The 22,099-nt window shown below is 44.3% G+C and overlaps 1 long non-coding RNA gene across 1 annotated transcript in view; it reads left to right on the forward strand.

The window, feature by feature from the left end:
* Nucleotides 1–22,099, forward strand: part of LOC105554553 — an 88,901-nt gene that overhangs the window by 56,603 nt on the left and 10,199 nt on the right. Inside the window, exon 2 of the long non-coding RNA XR_001008345.1 lies at nucleotides 17,760–17,909. This is a non-coding gene — a long non-coding RNA (uncharacterized LOC105554553). The remainder of the gene's footprint in view (nucleotides 1–17,759; nucleotides 17,910–22,099) is intronic.

Raw genomic sequence — 22,099 nt, forward strand, 5'->3', positions numbered from 1 at the left:
CAGGGAGCTGGTTTCTCAGGCATGTGCAGAAAGCTGAGTTCTAGCCCAGTGGTGTCCTGGAACTGGTTGTACCAACCCCATGGTGCATATTTCTCCCAAGTTTGTGTTCAGCGTCACCTAGTTTGTAGTTTGAAATTGGCCACAATGGGAGAATTTATACCGTGGAAATGAGCAAATGCTGCAAAGCAGGGCTTTTCCCCTGCCCAGAGGGCTGGCTTATTCACACATCACTTGTTCCAGCCTCTATTGTGCTCCCACACTCAACACTTTCTGCTGCCCATAACTGCTCTAGGGCCTTGGCTCTGCTGTCTCAGTTGCTTCCATGAAGGGCAGCCTGTGCTGGCATTGCACAGACCCAACAGAGGAAAGGGACCTGCTCTGCCCACACCTCCTCCACTCTTTCATCTGCCTACCATGAAACAACCTCGGTTGTAACTTTAGCCAATAAAATGGCTGTGTGAAGATCCAGTTTTTCCTAAAAAGGTTTCAAAGTGGCCCACGATCTAAGTTTGAAACACAAACTCAAATATCCATCAATTAATGAATGAGTAAATAAACTGTGGTCTATCCACACAAGGGAATATTAGTTAGCCATAAAAAGGAATGAGGTACTCATAAGTGCTCCAGTGTGGATGAACCTCAAGTATATTAAGCTAAGTGAAACACGCCAGACACCAAAGGCCACATATTCTAGGATTCCATTAGTATGAAATGTCCAGAATAGGCAAACCCTTAGAGACAGAAAGTAGATTAGTGATTGCCAAGGCCTGGAGAGATCAGGAGATGGGAAGTGAGAGTTAATGGCTTTGGGGTTTCTTTCTGTGGTGATGAAAATGTTTTGAAATCAAATGGTGGTGATGGTTGCACAACCTGGTGAATGTGCTAAAATCCACTGAATTGTACACTTAAAAACCATGAATTTTACGGAATGTGAGTTATTCCTCAGTAAAAAAAATAAATAAAAACAACAAACAGCAAAATTAGTGAGCTGTGGGCAGTTCCTCTCTCTTTGGAGCTTACGGGGAGGTGGCTTTTCAGCAGCATGCCCTCTGTCTCCAACGATGCCGGGAGCAAGAGGGTGCAGCTTCCCCTGCTTTGTGGAGAGGATAAGGAGGGCCTCGCTTGGCTTCCTGCTGCTCCTCTGATTAGAAGCACTAAGGGGATCAAGGCTGTGACTGCCTATGAGAAGGGAAAACTAATGCTCCATTTCCCACTCAGCCCCTGGGCTGCTGAACTTCTCCCCACCACTTGCAGAGGAGCTATGCTGGGAAGAGATGAGCTGATGTCAAGCCCAGTGTGTGTGTGGGGGGGAGGGGGATGAGCTGATGTCCAGCCCAGTGTGTGTGGGGGAGGGGGGTGAGCTGATGTCCAACCCAGTGCATATGGGGGAGGGGATGAGCTGATGTCCAGCCCAGTGTGTGTGGGGGAGGGAGGTGAGCTGATGTCCAACCCAGTGTGTATGGGTGGGGGTGAGCTGATGTCCAGCCCAGTGTGTGTGCGGGGGACGGGAATGAGCTGATGTCGAGCCCAGTGTGTGTGGGGGAAGGGGGTGAGCTGATGTCCAGCCCAGTGTGTGTGGGGGAGGGGGGTGAGCTGATGTCCAGCCCAGTGTGTGTGTGGGGGTGGGGGAGGAGTTGATGTCCAGCCCAGTGTGGGGCAGAAGGGGGTAAACTGATGTCCAGCCCAGTGTAGGGGACAGTAGCTGCCCCATTGAAGTCCTGGTTTCTGAGAGATGGGCATGACTGGTCACTGCAGACTTGCAGGCACCCCCACTCCAACATCAGAGGAGAGTGGGTGCGTGGCCACCAGCAGCTGGGAGAAGATGAGGCCAAGTCACATAGGAAGGACCTGGGCTTGGGAGAGCAGCTAGGAACTCAGACCCTCTAGTGGGGCCTAGAAAATAAGCTAAAGTACCAGAGATGCTTCCCAGGAGAGAGTGACCACAGCAGGGCAGTCACCAGAGAGATATCTATCCTCCAGCCCCTCGCCCAGCTCCCCTCCCCAACCAACCCTAGGGCCAGGAGGAGGGCCTGTGCATAAAGCAGTAATCTGTGGCTCCTCCCCTCCTCCAAGACCTGGCTGGACTTGGAGCAGTTTTCACTTACGTCTGAGCCTGACCTTCAAAAATGGGCAGGACCACATCTGATTACCCAGATGAAGTGACTTCAATGAAAGTGTCTGACATTTAGGACGTCTTTACAAAGCCAGGAAGGAGGGCTCTATGAGGCATAGCGGGAATAGTCATTGTGGAAAATTGTTTCCTATTGTCCCTCACAGTTACACTCCTCAGTTAAACCAGGCAAGAGACATCACTGAAGGATTTGAGAAAAGAAAGGGAATTAGAGCAACCCAGACTGCCTCTCCAGGGAATTCCCTGGTGACCTGGCCACTTGGAAGTTCCTGGATACGTGCAAGAGACCTTGGGTTGATGGAGAGGGTAAAGGTGGTAGTTTTCATTTCCCTCTTTTCATCCCCATCAAAGGCTGCCCTTCTGAGTCTTCAATTTCCAGACCAATCTCTCTTAAGGTGACTGACAGTGGGGACCTCAATCTCACCTACAGGGGTGTGGACTGATCCAATGGTCTCAGTGAGAGACCCAGACAATATTTCTACATGAAGCATGTTCTGGATTATCCAGCCTCAAATGACACTGGGGTGGGACAGTGCTAACCCAGGTGAAGTGAGACTAAGCCAAGTTCAGTCCAACTTCTTTTCAGGCTGTTCCCATAAAGCTTTGAAGACCTTATTCTTTATTCTCTCCTATGTCACCTTGTTTCAATAGGCACTGTCATGCCCATTTTACAGATAAGAAAACTGAGGCTCTGAGAAGTTGAGGGACTTGGTCAAGGCCACATGTCAGTGAGTGCCAGACGTTTCTGCAACTCCTACAAAATCAGAAGTTTCCCAAATCCAGACCATCTCAATCTACCCCTGTGACCCGCCAAAAGAAGCTGGCCTTCCCCATTCTCCTGTCTCCGCGGTGCCATTTGCCTTTCAGTCTCCTAAAAAGAAGTGCTTACTCTCCTCCCCAAATTGCAGAGGGAAGCTTCAAATACACTTCTAATCATTCTTTCAGTACCCAGCAGTATACATAAGTTATATTTAATAGCATCAACCTACTTTATAATGACTTTTTGGAAGTCAGGAACATACCCATAAAGACGAATTCCATTCTAACAGATTTTGAAGAAAACACCACTAAATAGAAGACAGTACCTCAAAAGCAGTTTAGACAATGCAGAAAATTAAATGTCTCCCAGAGGAAGTTGGGGTGGAAACGGGAGAGAAAAAGATCAGAAGTTTTTGCTGTGCATAATTCCTGGTAATACACCTTGCAACTATGTCACAAAACATAACTCAAAGCAAAATGGCCATGTCAACACAGCTGTGTCAAAATATCCTGCTTTGGATTGGGGATTCTTCAGAAAGTGGAGGGTGAGAGGGCCCAAGAGGATTGAGTTGGGGCAGAAAGGGAGGTGAATGCTCTGGGCTTGTTCTAATTGAGTGCTAGCTCATCCTCAGTCTGGGGCTACTGGCTGGACACGTGGCTAGTGGGTCAGAACAACGTGCCTATCTTTCTTCCTTGTCGTTCATAGTACTGAGTGTAGGGCACGTAGCAGGTTCACAGTAAATGCTAATCACGTGATTGGATTTTAGTCATCCAATAGGTAGGCAGAAGGATGTTTATGTCAATTACAACAGCAACTAAAACCTCCACCCTCAAATTCCTGGTATAAGCTAAGATCAATAAGAGTATTAATAGCCAGTAATAAGCACAGAGAGTATATAAACATGAACATGATGGGCTAAGGATACATTAGATTTAATTTTCTTTAATTATATATGCTTATGGAATATGTAATTCATTTCTCTAGAGGGAGGGAAGGACAGGAGAAAGGAGAATATGAATTGTTAGGGGTGGCCTTTCTTGCAATTCCCCAGAATGTTTTTCAGCAAGGAGGAGCTGGGTAGGAGCACTGCAAAAGCAGCAGGAGTTGGGGTATAAGGGGGTGACAGTCTTGTCTCTACTCTGAGGAAGGTCTCAAACCATCTCATCAGCTCCAAGGAAGATACAACTACCAGCCCTGAGGGTGGCAAAAGATTAGGCCCCGATTCCATCCCCTCAGGGCTGAAAGCAGGTCCAGCACACAGAGGTGGTACCCAAGGCCAACCATAATCAGTGATGGATGCCTTCACTCTGCAGAGTGGGAGTCCTGAGTGCAGGAACCAAGTGCCGCTCATTAATCTATCTACACACCTTGCACAGAGCCTGACACAACACAAGAATTCCATGAGCATTTGTTGAATGAATAGGGGAGTGAGTGAGTGAACTGCTTCTTCAATTTATATCTGTGGCTGGAAGAAATTCCCCTTTTTGCTTTTGAAATACTTCTCTTTTTGTTTCTTTGAATCATTTCCTCTGTTTTGTGACAATGCAATGCACCACTTCCCTCACATCCTATATTCCAATTCAGCTTGGAACCTTGTGCTGTGCACAAATACTGAAACAGTTTAAGAAGCGCACCAACCCTAGGTCAACCTAAGTTATCCATCATGGTATGACTGGAATGTATCTGAAAAGAGACCGATGTTCATTTATGTGCACACAATGTAATATATCAAAGCTTGTTTATCCTCAAGAGTTCCTGGCTAAACTCCGTCTTTCAAGATATCCTCAGCCGCAGAAATTTCCTCTTCACATGTGAGGCAGCTTGCTCTCTGTATCACTAAACACCACGAACCCCAAGCAAGAGTTTTGAAGCCCTGCCCTAACAAGCTTTAAGGATTTGACAACCTTATAGTCAGGGCAGAGGCAGCGTTTCTGAAGCACAGCCAGTAAAGCACAGCAAGTCTGAATCACTCTAATATGCAGAGAAAGCCAGTGATGAAGCCAACCAGAGGGGGTGCTGTGGCTGGACAATGACCTTTGGGGCCAGAAGCCCAGGAACAGGCCAGCCTCAGCCCTACTGAACAGCATAACAAGAGGAATAAGACTTGAATTTTTCCAGCCCTCTCTTTTTATTGCTACATAATAATTGCACACATTTATGGGGTACATGAGATATTTTGAAACATGCATACAATGTGTAATGATGAACTCAGGGTAATCATGACATCCATCACCTCAAACATGTATCATTTTTGTGTGTGTTGGGAACATTCCAAATCTTCTCTTCTAGATATTTTGAAATATACGATAAACTATTGTTAATCACAGTCGCCCTATTGTGCTGTCGAACACTAGCACTTAATCCTTCTATCTAACGGTACTTTTTACCCATGGGTGAGTGATGACAGGAGCCACCAGCCTAGTTTATTCACTATGAAGGCAACATAAAGGATCTGCTGGCCAGATTTTACTTGTTAAATCCATTAGCCTCATCTCCCGGAACACTGACCACATGCCAGAAGCTGTTCTAAATGCTTTGCATGGATGAATACATTAGCTCATTTAATCCTCAGGATCCCATGGGCTCATTCCCATCATCATTCTCATGTTACCAAGGAAGACAACTGAGACCCAGAACAGTCTATGGCTTGTAGGTAGCAGGGCCAGCAGCGGAACAGTCGGTGGGATGGCAAGGTCATAGTGCCTCTCTCTCATCACTGTGCTGGCAGTGTTGTCTTTCAGTTATGGCTTTTGGGCATGAGATTTCACCTATCTGATATTCATTACTTTTGCTAAATGGGGCATAATTGGGTAGTAACATCCACTTCATTAGGTTGTGCTGAAGATGAAAATTAATAGCATCTAGTGATGTGTTTGGCCCATAGTATCTGTTCTATAAATGGAGTAATTTTCATTATACTTAAGGTTGGAAATGGGAAAACATGAGTTCAACTTATATTAAGTTTAATTTCCTTTGTAGAGAAATACAGGTTGGGCTAACTAATAATAGAAATCTGCCTATGTTGATTTTACTTCAAGAAATAACTTTTATAATGTAAATGTCACAGGGCTACTTTCTGTGATGCATATTTCCTGGGACAGCTTTGGGTTCCAATAACTATTAATTCAGTGTGTTAATACATCTATCCCACAGGCATGGAAGGTTGGTACTAAACTTGGTAGTCAGGTCTCTTTGTTTGCTCTACATTGAAAAAAATTACATTTCCTTTTCCTTCCTGCATCCCCGCAAGAGAATCTTCCATTCATTGATTATCTAACCTGTCCCAGGTCAGCTCTGCATCCATCACAGCTTTGCAAGGAGGGAGCCTGAGTTTCCATGAAGTTCTGCCACCTGCTTAAGGTCCCATAGCGTGGGGACCCAGCTCCCTCTAGCTCCCCAACCTGTGCTCACTCAAATGCACTTCTTGCAGCAGGCCAGGCCTTAGAAATCTTCGGGCTTCAAAAAATTGTGAAGACTTTAGCATTAAAACCATTTTTTTCAATGAGAGATTAGGAAAGTTAAGAATCACCCATTTTTAAGGGGAACAAGACACGTGGGACCTATTGCAGGGTGTGGGGGGGATGGGGAGGGAGCCTAGATGATGGGTTAATAGGTGCAGCAAACCACCATGGCACACGTATACCTATGTAACAAACCTGCACGTTCTGCACATGTATCCCGGAACTTAAAGTAAAATAAAATAAGATAAAATAAAATAAAAAGAATTACCCATTTTCTTATTCCCTAATAGTAAATGGGATGAACACTAACCAACATCATCATTAAGAACTTTCATTGGCCGGGCACGGTGGCTCATGCCTGTAATCCCAGCACTTTGGGAGGCCGAGGCGGGCAGATCATGAAGTCAGGAGATCGAGACCATCCTGGCCAACATGGTGAAACCCCGTCTCTACTAAAATACAAAAAATTAGCCAGGCGTGGTGGTGCACGCCTATAGTTCCAGCTACTTGGGAGGCTGAGGCAGGAGAATTGCTTGAACCCGGGAGGTGGAGATTGCAGTGAGCCGCGATTGTGCCACTGCACTCCGGCCAGGCGACAGAGCGAGACTCCATCAAAAAAAGAAAGAAAAAAAAAAACAAACTTTCATCATCTCATCATATTTCACCATGTGGAGTTGGGGAAACCACCTTCTACATACAAATCCCCTGTTACTATGGTTTTTGTCTTGATATTTACCAATTTTCTTCTCTGCATTATTATAAATTACAGACAACATATCATCCCTAACAATTTCAGTATGTACCTCTAAAAAATAAGGACATTTTTCTATCTAACCATGCCACCGTGATCACACCTGAATGAATATCATCTAATTGTCCATATGTATATTTGAATTTCCCCAATTGTCCCAGAAGTGTCCTTTATAGCTGCCAAAATTGTCTTTTGAAATTCTTACCCACGGATGAAAAGAGCTGATCATGTCTGTAAAACGGCACTTGAAGGTATGTCCCCATGCAGGGCATCAGAGGAGTCTTGGGTGACTCCAATATAAATTCATTGCCAAAACACAACAAAACAAAACCATGTATGCGACACCTCTATAATCAGGCAGTAGCTTTTGCAGATTGGAAGTACAAGTCAAATTTAATATTGAGGTCTGGGTGGCGGGTTTTCCTCTGTTTTTTTTTTTTTTTTTTAACCTATCTCAGCTGGTGCTAACATGTCTAATTCCTCTTACTGCTGGAGATAGCTTACCTTCCCCTTGGCTGGATGTCCTAGGTCACAGTGAAGTGGCAGCTAGGAATGTGGACAGCCCTCACCCCAGCTGAGTTTGAGGGTCTCCCAGTTTTGAATCTCAGTGCTTTAGGTAGGAGGTACAGATGTTGCAGGAACCTCACTTCTTCTCCCGGTAGGATGACCAACCACTCTGATTTGCCTGGGACTTTCAGTTTTAAAATCAGGATAAGTTGGTCACTCTACTCCCCTAGGGTGTTCTGCTCGCCCTTCGTGGCAAAGCTCTGCTCTTATTTGAGCTGACATGTCCGTTAACCCGCAGTATTTACTCAGCCCCTATTATGTGCCTAGTAGATAACTAGGGGAGGGGGCTACAAAAGAAGGGGGATGGGAACTGATATTGATGACCTACTGCGGGGCTATCACTTCACAGAACCAACCAATTCACTCTCCAGGTGTGATCACCATGGGGGCTGGGGTTCTCTCCAGTTCTCTCTCTGTCTGCATGCCAGAACCAACTGGGCAGCTCCTCCAGGAGTTTCTAATTCAATCAGTCTGGGGTGGGGGGCCTAAGCACTCTTATTTTTAAAAAGTGCTTCTAAGTGATTCCGGATAACCCTTTTCCTGCATCTCAGACCGTAAGTTTCTCAGTGCAAATCTCTATGTGACTGATACTAGTCGGCATGTGAGAGAAAACTGATTTGTTCATCTGACACATCTTGCTCCATATAGAGCAAGAGTGACAGCAGCTTTGCCCTTGAGGGACATGCTCACCCACTCGGACCCTGGCAGTCTGGGTTTAGAGGCTGGCTGTCTGCAGGCTGTTCAACCTTCTATGCTCTACTGGGGAAGATGGGAGCCCCTAGTCACCCAGATCCTTGTCCAGGTAACCTCAGGTGATCTCCTATGGTCATTGTCTGATGAACTAGATTATTACCCACACTGACCTCTATGAGGCAACCTCCTTCTAACAGATGAAAGCTACAGAAGGTGACCTCCTAGAATATCTGTCACATAATACTGACATACATTTCTTGAATAAAAGTTGGTAAGACATGACAAATGCACATGAGAACATAAGGTCAGCATATACCAAGTACCAAATGAAGAGTTTCATCAATAAGCAATGTAGGAGTGATGGAACACTTTGGATGGTGTATTAGTTTGTTTTCCTACCCCTGAGACTGGGCAATTTACAAAAGAAAGGGGTTTAATGGACCTACAGTTCCACATGGCTGGGGAGACCACATAATCATGGTGGAAGGCAAGAAGAGCAAGTCACATCTTAGGTGGATGGCAGCAGGCAAAGAGAGAGCTTGTGCAGCTCTCATTGTTAAAACCATCAGATCTTGTGAGATGTATTTGCTATCATGAGAACAGCATGAGAAAGACCTACCCCTGTGATTCAACGACCTCCCACCGGGTTCCTCCCACCACACATGGGAATTGTGGGAGTTACAATTCAAGATGAGACTTGGGTGGGGAAACAGCCAAACCATATCAGATAGGGTAGGGTCAGAAGGCTTCCTGCAAGAGGTGGATAAACTTTGGAAGGTGGGCAAGATAGAAGAGTAGAGAGAAAGCAGGCCCTGCTCAGAGGAGAATGTGGTCCCCTATCATCATAGTCACTTGTTTGGAGGAAAAAATAAGGGTATCACTTCATTTTCAGACGCTTGCATTGTAAGGCCACTGACATCACCAGTGAATATAGCTTAGCGGTTAAAACCATAAGCTCCAGAGACAAGCTACCCGGGTCCAAGTTGGGCTTCCTGGTTATGTAACCATGGGCAAGATAGAGTTCTTTTTCTGTAAAGCTGGATTAACAATGATATCAGCCTAATATGATTGCAATGCTGATGACCAGATAACACACACAGAGTGTGCAGTACAGAGCCTGGCACATCATAAGCATCCAATAAATGCTGGTAATGATTGTTGTTAGCATTATTCATTAAAGACTTGGTCAGTTACTATAATCACATGAGTCAGACATCTCTCAAAAGTTTAAGAAAAGTTCTTGGTGAAATCATTACTCACAGAAGATGGCTCTCCTTTACTGGAATGGGGGCAAAGCTGACATTAAACCTCCAAGGCTTGCCATGTTTGGAGAATCATCAGCATAACACTAGATCTATCTGTGCCCAGTGGATAAGCAAGCTGATGTCTTAATTTGCTAGGGTGGCCATAAAGTGCCACAGACTGGGTGACTTAAACAACAAAGATTAACTTTCTTATCACTCTGGAGGCTAGAAGTCCAAGATCAAGGTATCGGCAGGGTTGATTTCCTCTGAGGCCCCTCTCTGTGACTTGTAGACTCAGCCTTCTGGCTGAGTCCTCACATGGTTGTCACCCTGTGTACGCAAATCCTTCGTATCTCCTTTTGTGTCCAAATTTCATCTTCACATAAGGACACAAGTCTGAGTGGATCAGAGCTCACCTTAAAGGCCTCATTTTAACTTAATCACCTCTTTAAAGACCCTACCGCCAAATACAATTACATTTCAAGGTCCTGGGCGTTAGGGCTTCCACATATGAATTTTGGGGGACACAGTTTGGCCCATAACAGCTGGGTTCTGCTTTACACTCTACTTCTGTTGATACAGAGGAGAGGGAATTTCCCATGGCTTTCGTTGTCTGCATAGGGAGGAAACCTGGAGTGTTTCAAATGTACGTAGCACATGGTTCCTGTGCTAGCTCAGCCTGGTGAAGCTGCCTGAAGCAGTCATAGGAGGTGCAAACCATCCACAGTTCTCAGCATAAACAAAACACTTACTTCCAAAGTGCTTCTGAGAAGTGAAAATGAGATTTTAAATATAAATCATTTATCCAACACAACCACTAATATGTGCAACCAATATTTCTCACCAATGGATGGGTCACAAAATAAATGTAGAGCCAGTCTTTCATAATGAAATATGTGTACTCTTTATAATTGCTAATGATTTAGAGTAGATCGTTCTCTCGCTTAGTAAATGGAGCTTTCACATCTTTTGTCTTAGTTAAGTAAAATGCAGTCATGTTGATGGTGTTTAACCAAAAGGAAAGACAGAATAAGGTGGCTGTTTTTAAAGGTTTTAAGTGCCCATGTGTGTTTTGTGACACGCTTTCTCAACTTTTATATTGATGACAACCTAGAAAGTTCTATGATAAATAATTAGCTTGTGGTGCTCAAATGCAGAAGGAATTCCTAGTCAAACTATTGCGTTACAAAGGTTTGGTCTCATAGGCTCCTTTAAAGTTTGTTTTTTGTTTGTTGTTTGTTTGTTTGTTTTTTGAGATGGAGTCTCGCTCTGTCCCCGAGGCTGGAGTGCAGTGGTGCAATCTCGACTCACTGCAAGCTCCGCCTCCCGGGTTCACGCCATTCTCCTGCCTCAGCCTCCCGAGTAGCTGGGACTGCAGGCGCCCGTCACCACGCCCAGCTAATTTTTTTTTTTTTGTATTTTCAGTACAGACAGGATTTCACCGTGTTAGCCAGGATGGTCTTGATCTGCTGACCTCATGATCCACCCGCCTCAGCCTCCCAAAGTGCTGGGATTACAGGCGTGAGCCACCGCGCCCGGCCGTGTGTTTTTTTAAGTAAGCACTTGGATCTTCAGAATGTTTCATTTGCATGGGTCTTTTCTGTAAGGCAGCACACAAAAGAAAATTAAACTTACTTGAAAATTCTCTCTGCACTAACAGCCTAGAGTATCCTCTTTACCATCCCCAACTCACACACACACACACACACACACACACACACAGGCACACACAGACACATACACATGCAGGCACACACACTTGTGCACATACACACACAGCCCTCCCCTTAAAAGTAGTTCAAGCCTAGAAAGTTCAGTTTGATTCTAGGCTTATTTCTAAAATTCTCATATGTTCTTTTGCAAGCTTGGAAAGCTGCCCTAACAAAGCCTAAGGTGGTACATGTTAGGCCTTCAGGTGTCTTGTTTTACTTACTAAAAGTATTCACAATTGATTTTTAAATTCTTGAATCAAATTTCTTTTTCTGGGAAGGTCTACGACTTGGGTTTTAAGTGTCCTCTTAGCCAGAATCCAATTCTATAGTCTATGGCCAGCCATGAAGCCTGGATAAAAGGGAAAAAAAGCCTTGTGATGTAGGCTTAATTTACATGGCTTTATTGACTTAGAAGCTATAGATTAGCCGTTAAAGCATAATTCTTGCCAATGATGGGATGCCATAAGGAATTGCTGTGTTCAGAAGAATAGTGATGTTCCCTTTCATTTATATGATGTAAATCATGTATGCTATAATACCACCAAATACATATACATACTCTAACTACACTAACCTTATAGCACACATACACATACACTGTAAGTAAAATGTTGTTGGGATATTAATTAGGAATGTCCCTGTTTTATTGGACAAGTATAATGCCAGTCTGCTGTATACCATAGAAACAGGAGGGCAGAGCCAGCAACATTGTGAGCCTGGGCCTGGACCCGCTCCACTGCTAGACAGATGCTCTCATGCTGCACCATTGCAAGTCACCTTTGAGTCGCCCTGGCTTCCATGAACTTCCTGACCTTTAACAGGTCTGCAACTGCCCTTTCAAATCACCTGAAAAATAATGGAACCTATTCATCAGCCACCTTCCTAAAAGCAACATGTCAGCGGAAAGATACTGTGAGGATGGGTGGAGGAAGGTGGGGCTTCCCAGGGCCAGTTCAGAGGATGTGGGATAGCACCATGGTCTAAAGCCCAGGTCCTGGACTCCAACAGACACGTATTTGAGTCCTGACTCTGTTACTTATCAGCTTCAAGGGAATAAGTAACTTGCCAATGCTGCACAGAAGGTAAACTGGCCAGGCACGGGGGCTCATGCCTGTAATCCCAGCACTTTGGGAGGCGGAGGTGGGTGGATCATTTCAGGTCAGGAGTTTGAAAACAGCCTGGCCAACATGGTGAAACCCCATCTCTACTAAAAATACAAAAAAATTAGCCGGGCATGGTGGTGGGCGTCTGTAATCCCAGCTACTCCGGAGGCTGAGGCAAGATAATCACTTGAACTTGGGAGGCAGAGGTTGAAGTGAGCTAAGATTGCGTCACTCCACCTCCACCTGGGCAACAGAGTGAGACTCTGTCTCAAAAAAAAAAGGAAATTCTTATTGCCTAGGGTCATGAGGATTAGATGGTGACAAGCACATGAGCCTGGTGTCTGGCACATCCCATCATATTCACTGTTATGGTTATTACTGCAATGCTTACATGGGCACATGGGCGCAGCTCTGGGGAAACTTAGCCATGGTTTGATAGTAGTGACATCAATAGACAAGTTAGTGATATCAACTGGTTGTCACCAACTCGACCATCTCTTGCTACATTTCCACTTCATTTTGTGCTATGTCAATACACTTGAGCACAAAGAATTGGAGAAACTGGAATTTACTGAAGGCTTGTGAGCCATTCCAAGCTTTTCAGAAAACTCGAGATTGCCAATATTTATAAACAAAGCATCCTGCTCTGCTGCCCATAGTTTGAAGAGCTTCACTTCTTAGTGAAAGTGGCCAGTCTGTGATTTACCTGCATGGGACCTGCTTGCTGATCTCTGCAGGCATAAGCGTCTTTGCCTGGGCAGCGTCTACTGCTTGCCATCTGAAGGCTGGACTGGAACTTTGGGTCCTTCACAGTTGGATCAACTCTAGATTTGGGGGCTTCACTCTCTAGGGACAGTCTCCTGGTGAAGAGAAACAATTTTCCGTCGACACTGAGGGTTGAATATAACAGAGAAATAAGCTCCTTCTGTACTGCACAGATGTCAAGGGTGAGTCAGGAGAGGAGGATGCAGAGAGCTGGGGACATCTGAGCAGCAGGGTGCCTCAGCTGGCAACTCAGCAATTCCTTATTAGCCCAATCCTTCGTGGAACCCTTGCCAGCGTTTCCGCAGTGCCCCACAGATCATTCATCAAGGCAGAGGCTGTAGAAGTGCTTCTCCCTGCTGCAGGGGCTCCCTGAAACTTCCGCCATCTCTCTGCAGACCTGTGGATGGCAATTGCCAATGGCATTTCTCTCAGCTACTATCTCTTAGGGTTCAGACAACTGGACAACTCAGCCTTAGCCTGTAAAGGTCACCTCTGGGATTACAGGGGCTGCAGCTCACAGTCTGTGGTTCCTGCTAGGGTCAGGGGGCAGCTCAGGTGCCCTGCAGCTCCTCCAGGGCACGTGACAGCTGCTTAGGCCACTTCAGTGTCACCAACCTACCTGTGCCTGCCCCTCCTTCCTGCTCTGCCCTTTTCAGTCTCTTTCCCTGAGGCTCCTAAGGGAATTTGATTTCAGGGTCTCATGTCTCTCGTCAGGACATGTGGGAGCAGTGCATTCAAAGGGATTGAGAAAAGGCCAACTTTGTGTCATTTTTCTTCTGGCAGTATTCTTGGCTGTGCCAGAAATCGCACCAGGACAAAAGCAAGAGGTAGCCAGGCTCAGAGCCAGAGTGGAATGGTGGGAGAGGCAGTCGGGGGGATGTTTTCAACTGCAAGGAGTAGAGTAGCCAAAAGCAGACTAAAAGCAGTTTAAGCAATAAGGGCTATTTTTCCTTCCAAATAATAAGTTCAGGAGCAGTTTTTTTCCTTCCAAATAATACGTTCAGTAACCCAGTTATGTCTGGATACCAGGTTGTTGCCTCTGCTATCTTCTGAGTTTTCCAAAAGTCCAAAAGCAAGATGGGGTGGAGCTCTAGCCCGTATCTCTCCAGGAGGAAAATCTTTCCAAGAAGATCCCCCAAGGTATTCCCACTAATGTCTCTGAATAAAACTAGGTGTCATGGCTGCCAGTGGCTCAAGAACAACCGGAAAGTGAGTTTCTAATCTTTTGAGCTTTTGTTTGTCATTGATCCAGGTTCCCCCAGCAGGGGAGTATAAGCGGGCACGGCTGCTGGAAAGGCAACAAGCAGTGATGGCGACAGATGCTATCATTTATGAGGATCTGAGTGCTAGCACTGCATTTTTACTGTAGAATTTTACAAATACATATTTTGTTCTTCCTATCCCCACAATAACACAATACATATTAAATTACGCTGCATAGTCTCACATGCGCATCTATAAAAATTCAGTCTCAAAAGTGGGTTATTGGCTGAGCGCAGTAGCTCACACTGTAATCCCAGCACTTTGGGAGGCCGAGGCAGGTGGATCACTTGCATCCAGGGGTTCGTGACCAGCTTGGCCAACATGGTGAAACCCCCTTTTTACTAACAATACAAAAATTAGCTGGACGTGGTGGTGCGCACCTGTAATCCCAGCTACTCAGGAGGCAGAGGCAGAACAATCGCTTCAACCTGGGAGGCGGAGGTTGCAGGGAGCCAAGACTGTGCCACTGCACTCCAGCCTGGGTGACAGAGTGACACTCATCAAAAAATAAAAATTAAAAAGTGGATTATCCATGCATGTAAGAAATAGCTTCATTTTCAAGAAGCAACAAGATAACAGCATAAATAGCTGGCGGTAGACTAGACATGCCTTTATCCCTTCATGAAACTGGAGGATTAGGACTTGGGATCTGCTATTAATTTAATGCTTTAGCAAATTAGTAATCATAATGGTGAGAAACCCTAGCCTTTCTTCCCGGTTCCTTTCATCAATAGTCAAGGAGAGCACAGTGAGATGGAGACGTATTGCTGCTATCACGTGTACCAGGAAACTTTGAAAGCAAATGTAGATATGTATAAAATATTCCCAACATTTTATAAACTATACCACAGAATTAAAGATAACTCAGGTCATCTAAGGAAGGAGAAAGAAATCTACCACATGCCCATTCTACCAATAAAGTAACTGAAACTCAGAGGTGCTAAGTACTTAGCATCAGACCTAGAAAGTTAGTCTGTCTGGCACCAAATATTGGATTTTTATTACTGTGTCACCCAGCAAAAATCAAACATTTTACATACTCACATGGATTTTTCTTAAAATTCTTCCTTTCCAACGTGTAGTGAGTACTCTATTTTATTTAAATTATACTTTAAAATTAGACCCAGTAGCATTTGCCATTCATGAATTTCTTTTAATTTTATATTTTGCATATGAGATGTAGTTTGATTTTAAGGAGCATGCAAATTTCAAAGGCATTGCTGTGCATATCCACCACATTCTTGTCTACATAATGGCTTATTTGGCTGGGCAGTTAGCTCAGGCAACAGCAGCTGCCCTGGGACAGGTGAGCACTCAGGTTGTGTGTGCAGCAAATGGCGGTGAGGCTTATGCACCACAAAAGAGATGGACTCAAAGGACACTAACTCATCTGAAACTCTCCAGTTTTCATTGGGTAAACCAGGTGTAAATGTGCTGTATAACACCCATCCTTTCATGGCCAGTCACAGGTCATAGCTCTTGTACTAGTCAAAGATTTCCAAAATGCAAAACGTCTATCATTCTTGTATTATTTGCTCTTGTATTAGTGAAACATTTCCAAGATGCAAAACATCTACCATTCTTGTATTTATTATTTTTGAGGCAAGATGCATATAATTGTTAACAAAAGATGTGTTTTTCCTATGGAAAAATAATCTACTGTGAAGGTGAAAGATTTTTGAATGGGGTGACATCTATTGTATGTAAGTGAAATTTTCACACAATAAAATAGAGTCGTTAGAAGAAAGGTCCTTATGTAGCATCTATTTGAATCCCCTTGCTCTGAAGATGAAGAAACTGAAGTAGTGAAAGGTGAAATAATTAATCTAAGAACATACATAAAGATACCCATTAAATTGTGCTGAGTATTGTTATAACACGATTGCTATTTTTAAGGCATTACAGCATTATTGTAGATATTTTTCACACATAGAAGAAAAATAAGCTCTCCTTGAATTCCTGCACTCTTAACTATTTTGGAATATTTTTCTTTCAATTTTTTTCTACTTTAGTGTCAGATTTTCTAAGACTCCCATTTCCTATGATACATTCTTATTCAGATACCAAGCTCATTAAATGAAAGGATATTTGAAATAGCTACTAAAGTGTTCTATGAATGAAATAATTTTGATTGGAAAAGTGTTGGTTTTCCAAGGTTCTCTATCCACCTGGTGTAGAGAGTCTTTTGAACATACTTTCCCATCGTTAATTGAACATAGCTGGGTATTAGCACATCACCAGAGCTTTAAAACCAAAACTCCATCAGATCACTTATTTTATCACTGTTTCCACACTGGACCTCACTAAACGGACCAGATATTTTGTCAACACGTAGACTCAGTCCAGGCCACTGAGTCAGGAGGCTGTACTCATGATTAGAATCTGCACCGTTCTTTCTGGAGCGTATCTGCATCCATTCTGTTCTTTATTCCCCTCACTGACATTCTAAAAAGGGACTGTTGTGACCCTTTTCCAGGTGACAGACCTGACACTCAGGGAACAGGAGTTTAACCATTTTAAATGTCTGGAAACCACACCTTCTGACTTCAAAGCATGAGTTTTACAATTCGACTGCCTCTACATTGGACCTGAAATTCATATTATTGGAATCCTTTAATCAGAGACGAGGCAAGGGAGCACTAGGAAGTTTCCTGAATTAAATATGAGGCTAGACTCGATTATCTCTAATGTGACTTCATCCTTTGAAAGCCTGTAGTTCTACATTGTTGTCCCTTCACATTAGTCCTGGTGCTTGGATGGTGGATGGACACAGAGTGGCCAAGACACAAAATATCCTGCCCATAAAGCTAAGACCCAGTGGGCCAGTTTCAGAGGAGTATCACATTTGAAGAACTGCAACCCATGTAGGGGATTTAATTTTATTCAGGTCTCTCTCAACAATTCATGGGGGATCCAAGAGCAAAATCTACACCAAATCTTTATAACTTCTCTTGTTCTGTTCTCTGCCACTCCCAATTAGTCAGAGATTTCTCACTCCTATGCCATAAGTACACTCTCTCCCATCCAGATGGTCCTGTTCCTGCTACCTTAGTGTCTTGTTTTCCTATCATGACCCATTTGACCAGTTTCATCTTCCCACCCCCCATGAAGCTGCCTGGGAAATACATTCTCCTTTCCCATCTCTTTTCTCATCAGGCTTTGCATAAGCTTTTGCCCTTTCCGCTCTCAGAAATAAGGAAAAGAGGGAGAAATACAGAAAAGTAAAGCTGGCAATTCTGAAATTGTTATATACAGGTAGTGGATAAAGTCTGAACTCCTTACACATTCAAAATATGTCTTCTCATATAGAGGAAGCTATTGCCCCAAAGTTGTGTGTCATGCCTGAAGTGTCTGGGATCCCTGAGTGCCTATGGTGCCCAAGAGCTATGAATCTGCCATCATCAACACAGAGGGCACCTTCTGAATGGGCTATGTCTGCAGTGATGCTGTAAATGGAAGGTAATGGGGGAGAGAAATCCATCTGGATGAAATGGAAGCTGCTTTGTACCCTTAGGCTGGCATATGTGGCCCAACTTATGGTTAGCACTGGTGAGATTTTGATGTGTGGAGGGCAACCCATGTGCAGTGCAGCTGCATCTGTACCCACAGGGCAGAGGATGCAATCTAACTTCTCAGCTAGTGTAGCCATGTGAATGGGCTCTGAAAATTTTCATTAACCGATGCATTAAGATAATAGAAAAATAATGATGCACACAGGACAATTGCTTTCATTAAAGTGTAGGAATTAAATCAGAACATCTTTTCTTCCACTCCCCTCCATGTAGTTCAGAAGAGACTCTCAGGGGTTTTAAGCTCTCCCTCAGGTGGAAGAATGTTTAAATAAATTATATAACTTTAGTTCATTATCTCCCAATGCTTAGAGCTTTATACTTGTGATGAGATGGGTTTGTTTTCTGTTTTCTTTTTTTTTTTTTTTTTTCCCCTTTCCCCCTACCTCCATCACTCCAGGCAGAGCTCCTGGGAATGTTTGGCAAGGTTAATAAAAAGATGGGAAAAAAATCTTTGGTAGGGTGGCATAAAAGCATATCAGAGCTAAAGCTGGCAAACTTAGCTAGAGGAGGGGCTATTTGTCCTCTTAAAGCTCAAGTCTGAAAAATCCGAAGGAAGAAAGGCTTCTTCAGCTAAGTGCCTGACACTTCCTCTCCAGAATTGAGCCTAGAGTGATATTCAGAACCTGAAGATGCCGCACACACTTCTGGGATGCAGCCAGGGGCCCTAGGGTGAAAAAATAGCTCAAATAAATCAAATAATCATGGTTGTGAGGTCAGGGGAGGAGACTGGAAAGAAAGGGAACGCCCACGTGTGTGCCCAGGTCAGAGTCTCTATGGAAGGATCAGGAAACTAGAACACATTTGCACTATCCTTTGGACTCTGAGTCAGCCAAATGTAAGGCCTCTTCTCATATGATGTACCTTACCTAGTGCCCCAAATGGCATTACAACTAAATATAATGCAGTTACAAGTACTCAGTTGCAGAAACCTGTACTACATCAAAATGTTAAACTACAAGTACAATTGTTTCCCTTAAAAGGGTCAGGGGGCTGGGTGCAGTGGCTCATGCCTGTAATCCCAGAACTTTGGGAGGTTGAGGCAGGTGGATCATGAGGTCAGGAGTTCAAGACCAGCCTGGCCAACATGTCGAAACCCTGTCTCTACTACAAATACAAACATTAGCTGGGTGTGGTGGTGCGCACCTGTAGTCCCAGCTACTAGGGAGGCTGAGGCAGGAGAATTGCTTGAATCTAGGAGACAGAGGTTGTAGTGAGCTGAGATAGCACCACTGCACTCCAGCCTGGGTGACACAGTGAGATTCTGTATCAAAAAAAAGAAAAAGGGTCGGGGCAGTTGGATTAATATTTTAGAAGTCGGTGTTGGTGGTGGTCACACCACCTGTGACACACACACCTGTGATGGGGAGGCAACTGTGAGAGCTCTCAAATGGCTGTGCCACTCTGACACCTGTGAATGAATGAGAGAAGGACAGGAAAGGGGTTGGGCAGGAGCCTCAGGCTGCACTGCAGTTCCAAGCAAGTTTCAGGAAGACCAAGAGGGAGACCTTGAGCCAAAGTCTTGCATAAGAGGGGTCTTGCGTCTTGAAGGAATGACTGTCACCAAAAAAATTGCAGTCCTAAGGGAGGCCTCACAGTTTCCCCACCTACAGGTAAATCTGAAGAAATTTGCACCGAAGAATGACAGTTTCACCTCTATCTCCCCCATTAGAGATTCAGGCAGAACTAAATTTGGTGGTTGGATTCTACACTGCTGTGCTTGGAATCAACTCGGCAGTTTTGCTGATTTTCTTTCTTTGATGAACATTTAAAAAGAAGATCCCAACTGAGCTGCTTCCTTTTTTCTTTCTGGTAATAGCCTTGAACAGTGGGAATGAAAAGGCTGCGGATGCCTGAGTGCAGAACTAATTGAAAGTAGCCACTGAAACTAATGGTACTAATGGGGATGGAATACAAATCTCAGAATTCTAAGGAGTTTGGCCAAACTTTTGAAACGAGTGGTGCACACCTGCTGCATCTGCTTTCTCCACCCACCCACTTCCCTGTTCCTCGTAGTCTGTCTTTGATCTCTGTCCCTCTGCTGAAATTGGTCCCTGGGAGGTCACCAAAGCCATCCTGCACACTATATTCACCAGTCTTTTCTTGCCCATCCTGGGTCTCCACCTCTCTGCCACGTGCCACTGCAGATGGTCACCTCCCTCCCTTCCACTGCTATCTCCATGCATATGATTCTCTGTTTGTTTGCAACTCTTGATAGCAAGAGTTTCTGTCTCCATTCACTTCTGATCTTCCTCTTATTCCCAAATAGAGAGATTCTCAATGCTCTGCCCTCAACCTTGAGTGCTTAACAAGTGGTAGCTATTATGATTATTCTTTAAAATTCAAAAGTTTCGATTTTCTTAAAACCAGTCCTAGTACATCCTAGTACATGAGTAAGTATCTGGTCACACCCGGTTGGGGCTGTGAGTAGGGACAGCCCCTTTAGAGCATGACATCTCCATTTTGCCATAGATCCTACCACCTGCTTTACTCACTTGTGTGGCTGCCTGGTCTGTCAAGGCCATGGAATTTCTAACCACAACCTTGCAATAAGTTTCTTTCTAATCCCCTTGATAACCATAAACATCCTTCTCTGACCTGAGCACATCTTTCTGCGGGAGAGAAGGTAGGGGCTGGCAGCTCCTCTCTGCAGGTTCCTTCCAGTTCTGTGCCTTTGTCCTAAAGGCAGCATCAGCAGTCTCTTCCTTTTTGATGAGGGGTATCAGAGGCGTTCGAACCAGAGCGACTCCATCTTGAGTGAGGGCTAGGAAAATGAGGTTGAGACTTGCTGGGCTGTCTTCCCAGAAACAGAGGTATTTCTAGCCTCTAGATGTTTACTGTTAAGGAAATAGATTGATAATGTTTGCTAAACAGACCTAGACTTGGAAGTGTCCTGATATTCCAATATCTTGAGAACAAAGGCATTTCTAGTTTTGCTTTAAATACTGATTCTTGCAAAATACAATAATTAAGAAAATCAGTCCTTTATCATAAACCCTTATAACAGAGCACATCTCCCCAAGATTTATTTATTTAATTAATTAATGTATTTATTTTGAGATGAAGTCTCGTTCTGTCACCCAGGCTGGAGTACAGTTGTGCCATCTTGGCTCACTGCAGCCTCCGCCTCCTGGATTCAAGCAATTCTCCTGCCTCAGCCTCCCAAGTAGCTGGGACTATAGGTGCGTACCACCACCATGCCCGGCTAATTTTTTTGTATTTTTAGTAGAGACAAGGTTTCACCATGATGGCCAGGATGGTCTTGATCTCCTGACCTCGTGATCCACCCGCCCCGGCCTCCCAAAGTACTAGAATTACAGGTGTGAGCCACTGCACCTGGCCTAATCTTTTTTATCCTGTATATAAACAAGCATTCTACTGAGGGTGGACACATTCCCCCTCTTACTTTCAGGAATGCCCTGCTTTGTCTATCGAGTGGTCCTTTCACCACTTTACTTTCCTAATAAACTTGCTTTCACTTTGCACTGTGGACTCTCCCTAAATTCTTATGCAAGATCCAAGAACCCTCTCTTGGGGTCTGGATTGGGACCCCTTTCCTGTAACAGGGGCAGACTTTTCTCTTTTCTCTTCTGATGTTTTACTAGCTCAATGTTAGAATTGCTGCCCCAGCTGTGAAGGCCACTGAGCATTAACTAATGCAGGGACTCCCATCCCTCACACACAAAGACGAAAAGAAGTATCAAGGAAGAAGAGGAGGAAGAGATTCTGGAGCTAAGGCAGGAGATCAAATTCAAACGAGAGTTTACAATTCAGTGCACAGATTCCAGATTGAAGAACCCAGGCTCCTGCTAAAGCCGTAATTTCTCCTCAAACTTCCAGAGAGCCAGTCTCTGGGAGCCAATGCCAGACACAGAAAATATCATGCAGTGAGAGAATGCAGGGCTTCTGTGAATCGCGTAGGTTTTGCGCTCTTAGGTGGATGGTTCATTTGCATTTAGGTGCATTCAGCTCCAAGTACCTTAGAACTTAAAGTATAATTAAAAAAACAAAGAGAAAAGAAAGAAAGAAAGAAAGAAAGAAAGAAAGAAAGAAAGAAAGAAAGAAAGAAAGAAAGAAAGA

The sequence above is a fragment of the Mandrillus leucophaeus genome, unplaced genomic scaffold (assembly GCF_000951045.1).
Source record: "Mandrillus leucophaeus isolate KB7577 unplaced genomic scaffold, Mleu.le_1.0 Scaffold65, whole genome shotgun sequence".
NCBI classification, from domain to species: Eukaryota; Metazoa; Chordata; class Mammalia; order Primates; family Cercopithecidae; genus Mandrillus; species Mandrillus leucophaeus.